This window comes from Triticum aestivum, chromosome 7D (assembly GCF_018294505.1).
Source record: "Triticum aestivum cultivar Chinese Spring chromosome 7D, IWGSC CS RefSeq v2.1, whole genome shotgun sequence".
Lineage (NCBI taxonomy): Eukaryota > Viridiplantae > Streptophyta > Magnoliopsida > Poales > Poaceae > Triticum > Triticum aestivum.
In genome coordinates, this window is record NC_057814.1 from 247311569 (window position 1) to 247320728 (window position 9160).

Here is a 9160-nt window from a genome sequence, read left to right on the forward strand (position 1 = left end):
TTATGCCAAATAAAGCAGACTAGGTGCACATACATGAGATGCAAAGCACCGAGCTAGTCTCCCCATTTCTCTAAACGACAAGGCTAGATAATACAATCATTTGGCAAATTGCTGTAGCACGTCTTTTTTGCAGATACAGATTATATATGTGTTAGGAAACAGAAGTATTATATTGCACGTCTCGGGAGTAATTCAATATTTTTTTTAAAATAATAGTATTCTGAAGCAATGAAGCTGTCTAGATATAGAGGTTTTTCTGGTTATACTCCACAGAACTTTAAGAAGGGCTGAAATTGTACTAGCAATTTTAACTACCATGCAATCAAATTACTAAGGCTTCACTCTGAATGTATTATACAGTAAAGCAGTTGCACGATCTTCATCGGGCGGTCCGATGGGGTGAGAACGTATAGTACATTCCTTTTGTTGCAGTACAAAAGAACGTATTTCTGTATTTGTCCTTTACATATTTTATGGTTGCATGTATCAGCCGATGCGTAAAACTGGGTAAAACGCCTCCTTTTTTATTTTGAGAACAATAATCTACGGCAGGCGCTGCTTAGAGCACATAGATGTAGCATTCCTCATTAATTAGTTACTTCACTTGACCGATCAGGCACCTAATGGGCTGGGTAACCATATGCATGGTCATCGATATATATGGGATGCGAAGCTTGTTGACGGAATATAACAACATTGTCATGGAAGATGTTGTTCGAGTATATATCTCTGTAGCCACTAGCTAGGTCAAAAGCAAGCCAAGCTTATTCGACCCAATTATATGTATAAATAAGTGATCAATTAAATTGAGCCACCCATATGTAACACATATTCGAGCATAAAATCTTCTTTTTGAAGGTGTCGAAACACGTCCCCCCTTACCCAAGATGGCAGGTGTGCATGCATGTGCATGCCTGTCATCCTCCAAATCTACTTTTTGAAAAGGGAAAGCTCAAGATGGATTAATAAAGTATCATGCATGCTCTAATTGATAAGAATATATTCTTGATACATGGGCAGAATGATGAGGCCTTGAGAGATATGGTTGACATCTAGGAATATATAAATATTTTTTGTAACTCCTGAGAATATATAGTTAGGTCATTTCTCTTTGCAAACTACTATAAATAGACCTGAGAAGGAAGCATTAGCAAGGAGAAAACAGATCAAAGAGAGCAAGCCTTACATGGTGATAAGAGTTTTTATCTCTGATAGCCAAGGATGACTTGCCTGTGGACTCTTCCTCTCATCAAGGCTTAGCTTAGCCTTGGTGTGTGGGTATATCACAGGTGGTCTCCATGGCTAGCCCGAGTGACTCTTATCGTTCATGCTAGGCTAAATTGTATCTTTTAACTGATTCGTTCATGCGATAGGATTTAGAGAAGAGTTTATTATGCTACAAATTGTGATGTTGTGTGTGTGTGTGTGTGTGTGTGTCTCTGCATGTTTTGTAGGAGTTTTCATCTCAGGTGCCTTACTCATTTGTAATAAAAGTTATGCTAGCCAGTTTCAAGACTCATGACCAATTTTGTACGGAGATTTTTTTTCCCTAGAACGTAGATGGAAAATGAAACCGAATCGTTGCCGCGACAACTTGGGCATGCAGCATCCGCCGTTGCCACGAGCATGCCATGCACTAGCTAGTGTTCGATTGATGTCTCAAACGAAAGACTTGTTAAAGAGAAGAGGGCCGGTGGATTTTCTGCGGAATCCAAATTTTATTTGATCTGTCCTAATCCAATCATTTAAATACTCGGGTCATCGATTTACACGATATTAATACTAATTCATTTATATTCTTAGTTTACTTGTGTATTTACTCGTTAGCATGTTGATAACAGATCAATCGATAGTCAGATCTGCCAGTACACCACGCTAGGCCAAAAAAACACTGGCAGACTAGCGCGGCTTCCCACCGTAGACCAGCCCTTGTAAACTTGGAAGTGATAAACGTGGAAAAAGAAGCATGACGTTTGCATTGCGAGGAAGAGGACAAGCATCGAGTTTACACACAACCCCGTGGAGCAAACGTAAGGTTGTAGAAGCGTCCAAAAGCAACATGGTTGATTCTTTTATTGCTCTATCTAAAGAAACACTTTTGAAAGTCGAAAAATTATGAACAACATTTTTGAAGTATTTGTATAAGTTGTGCATCATATTTCCAGGGTCTTAATGCTTTTTCCATTATAATAAACTTATTTGTGTTGTTTCTTTTGTATTCATGTGTTGATGTGCGAATTTGGATTCGATAAGCCTACATATATGTAACGCCCCGGATCCGATGCGCCACGTGTCTTCCGTTTATTCGCCGTCGTTGCCTTATCATTTGCTTGCGTGTTGTATTTTGCCATGTCATCATCTGCATTGCATCATCATGTTTTTTCAAAACTTGCATCCGGTCATTTTCCCCGTTGTCCGTTTCGAGTTCCGACACACTCGCCGCACCCGTCGCCCCTCTCAGACCTTGTTTCGTGAGCGGGAGAAAAACGTTCTCGGAATGGGCCGAGATTTGCCCAGTGGCCTTGGTATAGCACCGACAAGTTTCGTTCCATTTGAAGGTCGTTTGATGCCCCAACGGTTGACCGCGTAGCCCGAAACCCCTTCTTTTGTGCAGCCCAACACCCCTTCACCACAGCCCACTAGCCCATGCAAACCCCCTCCATACTCTGGGTCGTTTGATCACGATCGTGCGGGCGAAAACCGCACCCCGTTTGGACTCTCCTAGCTCCCTCTACCTATAAATATGTGTGCCTCTCCCGAAATTCGCGGTCTAACCTTAGTCCTCTCCCAACTCCGCCGCCGGACGTGTCCGCCCGCGCCGGCCGCGTCCACCGGCCGCGTCACCCCAACGAATCAGGGCGCGCCACGTCGTCACCGCCGCCTCCCCAACCAACCGCACGCTGCCACCTCAGCCCGTCGGCTCCCCTCCGCCGCCGCGGCTCGCCCGAGCCCGTGGGAGGCCCGCCGGGCCCATCTGGTCGCGCCGCCCGCCCGCGAACGCGCCCGCTGCCCGAGACCGCGCGCCGCCGCCCCGGTCGCCGGTGCGCCTCGCCGCCGCCGCACCTCACCTCCGCCGCCTCCCCCGCATCGTGCTGCCTCGCGCCTCTCCCGAGCGCCGCCGGAGCCGCTGCCCCTCGCCGACGTCGCCCGCCGGCGCGCCTCTTCCCCGTCGCCGTGCCAACTCCGGCCGCGCGCCGCCCGCGCCTCTCCTCCGCCACCGACCTCGCCGGCTCCGCCACCGACTCCGCCCCGCGCCCGCCTCCATCGCGCCCGTCCTCGCCTCCGCCGCCGTGGGCGCCGGATCCGGCGAGGAGCGCCTCGGATCCGGTCCCCCTTCGTCCTCTCCGGTCGTCTTCCTCCTCTCCGGCCACGTCCCCGGCCAACTCCGGCGAAGTCCCCCGGATCGGGACGAGATCCACCAACCCCGTCAACCAAACACCTCCCCCGTACCCGGATCTGCTCGTCCCCGAACCACCCCGTCCCGTTTTCTGCGAGGTGAAAATTTGCCTGTCCCTGAAATTTTTGCATTATGTACCCATGTTCGTCATACCATAACTTCTTGCATACTGCTCCGTTTTGCGTGCATAATATGCCAAAATGTTCATCATGAGATGCACTTCATTTTGTTCCATTGTGCCATGCTTGTTTGAGGTCATTTTGATGCCCTAATCATCATTGCAAGAGTGCTATATGTTGTTAACTGCTGTCTGTTTACAGAACTTGATGATTTGTCTTTTTCATTGCATTTTGTGTGTGCATCCTATGAGCATGAGCTCTACATGTGTTTTGATCTACATTATGCCATCTTTATAGTGGTGCTTGTCTTGTATTTTTGTAGTCTATGTGGTGACTAGCACAAGAATGCAAAGTAGCCTCCATGATGTTGCTGATTTCTGTGACTTAGTCATTTCTGCTAAGTCTGAATTTGTTATATTTTATTGCTATGTAAACCTGCTGCTACAAGTCATTATATGCATGATCTGGAGAGGTTCAATAAGGATGTTTTGTTATACCTGTTATGCTCTATCCATCCATGCCTTTGTTTGTATTTATAGCCTACTGGAGATTGTCTTAATCTTGCTCTACTTTTGCTATAAAATGTTCCTGGCAGATTGTTTACATGTTAATCAATTTTTCCATGGTTGTTACTAGTGATCAATGCACCCTATCACTATGATATTGCCATGCTTAGCTTCATATTTATGCCATCTTACTACTGGTTACCTTTCCATGCCATGTAATGCTCTGTAGTGAGTGGTTCAAGCTCACCAACATGCCTACTTATCGTTGTTTCTGCCATGTCCTGTTATTTTCACTAAGTCTGAATCTGTCATATTACTTGCTATGTTTACATGGGTGTCATCATATCTTCTGTGCCTTTGTAGCTCATGTTCAGTAAGAGACTTTTGTTCTATGCAATAAGTAGATTCATGTCGTGCCTTTGTTTGCCATGATATGTTCCTGTAGCATGTTGTTTGCTAGCTCTAAACTTTGCAACCTGATGTTATGTCTGCCATGTCCAGTGATTTCTGCCAAGTCTGTGAATCTGTTTTTATTTGCAATCTTGCCATGTCCTTTTGAGCATGTTCTAGTGGTTTCTGGAGATTAGCTTAGTGTTCATGTTTTGTTGTGCTTTACCTGCACATCATGTCCATGCCTTTTGTTTGCATGTTGAGTTGCTGTAGCATATTGTTTTAATGCTTTCTAGATGCCTAGTTGCTGTTTTGGACAGATTGTTGCTATGTCTTGTTTGGAGTGTATGTGTTGCACCGTTGCTCCGTTTTGAGCATGCTCTATATGAAACCTGCTTAGTTTTGCATGTAGTTTCATGTTACCTTGTTGCATCCTTGTTTTGAGTGTGTGTGCTTGATGTTTGAATGCATTTTGCATCAATGCCATGTTTAACTTGTTTTGCTCATATCTTCTAGACCGTAGCTCCGAATTAAACGAACTTTATATGTAACTTGACTAGAATTTCGTGTAGATCAACTTGGTGCATCTTAACTTGCTGTTTAACAACTTGAACATAAGGTTTGTTCAGATCAGGACCAATTTCGAAATTTGTATACGAGGACTTACCGGAATTGTTATATGTTGTTTCCGGCCTCATTTAAACTTGCCTTGATGTGTTGTTCTTGTATGCATCATCTCTTGCCATGAGTAGCTTCATGTAGCCTTGTCATGCATCATACTTGATTGAGCATCTTGCCTTGTTCATGTGTGGTGTGTTTATCATGTTGTGTGCTTCTTCTCGATAGTTCCCATTTCGTTGCGATCGTGAGGATTCGTTCGTCTTCGCTTGGTTCGTCTTCGTGGCTTCATCTTCTTCATGGACTCGTTCTTCTTCCTAGCGGGATTTCAGGCAAGATGACCGTTACCTTGGATCTCATTACTATCATTGCCATGCTAGTTGCTTCGTTCTATCGCTGTGCTGCGCCACCTATCACTTGCTCTTCAAGCCTCCCAAATTGCCATGAAACCACCTTTAACCTTTGTCACCCTTCCTAGCAAACCATTGTTTGGCTATGTTACCGCTTTGCTCAGCCCCTCTTATAGCGTTGCTACTTGCAGGTGAAGATGAAGATTGTTCCACGTTGGATTATGTTTATGTTGGGATATCACAATATCTCTTATTTAATTAATGCATCTATATACTTGGTAAAGGGTGGAAGGCTCGACCTTATGCCTGGTGTTTTGTTCCACTCTTGCCGCCCTAGTTCCCGTCATACCGGTGTTATGTTCCTTGATTTTGCGTCCCTTACGCAGTTGGGTGATTTATGGGACCCCCTTGACAGTTCGCTTTGAATAAAACTCTTCCAGCAAGGCCCAACCTTGGTTTTACATTTGCCTCACCTAGCCTTTTTCCCTTGGGAGTCGCGCTCTCGAGGGTCATCTTTATTTTTAAACCCCCGGGCCAGTGCTCCTCTGAGTGCTGGTCCAACCTGTCAGTCGCTGGTGGCCACCAGGGGCAACTCTGGGCTCGCCTATCGGAAGCTTGGACAATCCGGTGTGCCCCGAGAACGAGATATGTGCAGCTCCTATCGGGATTTGTCGGCACATTCGGGAGGCTTTGCTGGTTTTGTTTTACCATTGTCAAAATGTCTTGTAACCGGGATTCCGAGACTGATCGGGTCTTCCCGGGAGAAGGAATATCCTTCGTTGACCGTGAGAGCTTATAATGGGCTAAGTTGGGACACCCCTGCAGGGTATAAACTTTCGAGAGCCGTGCCCGCGGTTATGTTGCAGATGGGAATTTGTTAATGTCCGGTTGTAGAGAACTTAACACTTGACCTTAATTAAAACGCATCAACCGCGTGTGTAGCCGTGATGGTCTCTTCTCGGCGGAGTCCGGGAAGTGAACATGGTTTATGGGTTATGTTTGACATAAGTAGGAGTTCAGGATCACTTCTTGATCATTACTAGTACACGACCGTTCCGTTGCTTCTCTTCTCGCTCTTATTTGCGTAAGTTAGCCACCATACATGCTTAGTCGCTGCTGCAACCTCACCACTTTACCCCTTCCTTACCCATTAAGCTTTGCTAGTCTTGATACCCATGGTAATGGGATTGCTGAGTCCTCGTGGCTCACAGATTACTACAACAACAGTTGCAGGTACAGGTTTTGCGATGATCATGACGCGAGAACGATGTTTCTTGTTTTGGAGTTCTTCTTCTGCTTCTTCTTCGATCAGGGGATAGGTTCCAGGTCGGCAGCCTGGGCTATCAGGGTGGATGTCGTTTGAGCTTCTGTTTGTGTTTCATCCGTAGTCGGATGTTGATCTTTTGTATGATGTATTGATGTATTCCTGCGGCATTTGTATGCCTTGTATGTATCCCCATCTATTATGTAATGTTGATGTAATGATATCCACCTTGCAAAAGCGTCTTCAAGATGCGCTTCTATCCTTGGTGGGACCTTCGATTTCCTTTAGGATAGGGCCGCATCTTGGGCGTGACAAATACTTCACTGGCACCATATTATCTTAGCAACATCTTTTATTCTATCCTTGTTTTCCGTTCTCGATTACCTACACGTCACGCATTGATAGATACCATGCCACCTCTGTTATGCCAAAGAAGTCCTTCAGAAAGTTCTCACTTTAAATCTTACGATCTCTTTCTCACGTTGGATGCTCTTATCCATGCACGGATCTATTCATCCCCCACTTTAATCTTGCACACCCCCCTATAGCAGGTGAGATGTACATTGGGCGACAGAGGTGAGGACAGACACATTGCTAATCAGGAGGCTCGGCGGCAGCAGTGGTCTCAGTAGCAAGAAAAGCAGAGCAATGATTGGGCTAGTAGCACCGACATGGTACGTCCATTTAGGGTGGCATCGTGTGGGGTGGGACATGAGCATCACCTTTGAGCCTCGACAACATGCGAGGAAGAAAAACAACATGAGGAGTAGGGCAATGTGGGCTAGTCCATGGTAGGGTCAAGCAGTAGTATAAGGCAATGGGCAGTGTTCGAACAGGTAGAGGCCAGATGCGGCAGAGGCTGCGGTAGTTTGCCTCATGTCCTAATGGGAGGGTGTGAGCTTCCCTCCATCTAGTACATATGAAAGGAATGGAGTATCGCAGCTAGGGAATCACCGTGGAACATCGAAGAAAAGCTTCACCTTATAAGTGAGGGACTCGCAGTGCGCAACAGAACACGCAAGGGTGTCGGTGAACTTGTTGCCTCTTATTGAAGAAAAGCTTGGGGTAGACAACGAAATTACAAGAGGGGACTTTTCATAGACTTTATATGTAACACAAAGCCCGTGTGACATAAATCAATGCTGCATAGAGGTAGACCAGACCTAGTTAAGAGATGTGAGTGACCACTTCTTCTCATTTGGATCTAGTTCTGTGTGTTCATACTTATGGGACCCAACGAACACACATAATATTATTTTACGACCTAGGTGCGTTTTAGAACAATATGAACAAATTGATGAATATCATCCTAGTTGATTTTATTTTAATTGTTCACAGCAAAAACATTTTTTGGTTGTATGTATGCTCGGATGCGGGGCCATAGGAGGTTATCCCTTCCATAAAACTAGTAAGAAAATTTTCTAGTTACTTTGATTCAATATTGAAGAATAGTCTTATCAACCTGCTATATAGAAAAGGCAAAGCGACAAAAGAATAAAAGGTGTTAAGGAAACCATCTTACAGGTTGATAAAATAAAACTAGAGTAGAGTACACAAGGCAAATATTGTCAAAAGGCAACATGACTGCACTACTGGACACCATAAGCTTGCTAGTGAACAAAATCACATGAGTTGCTAAAACACCATGTGAAGTAACCAACGCCATCGATGGCACACGAACACAGAACTCCTAGAGGGAAAAGCGTCGGACTTTGCCTCAACGTCTACACCGAATTTCCACTGGAGAGGGGCCTCTGTCCTCTCGCTCTGAACCGAGGAGCACCGACCCTGTCTACACTAGAAAGGAACGAGAGACCATATGATGGAGACATATGTATATAAGAGGAGGAAAATGTGATAACTAGATGCTAGAGCCGGGCTTTAGTGATGATACAATCTGGCCCAAACACGCTAGCATGACCGGAGGAACCTTGCACTCACCGATGATGCTCCAAGAGAGTAAGACGCAACATGCAGCTACTAGCGGGTCTACCAAAACAGACTTGGATTTTCACCTGGAGCATTGGAAATGGGAGTGTAGGACCATTTAGTATAGTCTAGAAGGGGTGAATAGGCTACTAACAAATATAGAGGACACTTTTACCAGTTTTGAAGTTCTTGGTAGTTTAAGCTTTTCTAGTGGTACCCTAGGAACATCTTCCAAATGCAAGTCTACTAGGGTATAGAAACAAAAATAACAATTGCATAAATAAAGGTAAATGTTAGAGGAATGCAAACATATGGAGCCTTCATGAATACTTTTCACGTGGTTTGGATAGTTGGTGCTATTCTACTCCACGTTGATGGGGCATTCAAACCACAAAGGTTCTAGGATAAAAAAAGTATCCCAGTTGCGAGATCCACGTAGTATCAACTCCATAAAGTACTACACGCATGAAGGGACCACAAAGGAGAAACCGGTCAATGCTATCATGACATATGGCCATGAAGCTTCAGTAGGGGTAGATCTCCATGAAGTAAGCAATCCCCTAGCCCGTACAAACTAATAGGTTCCT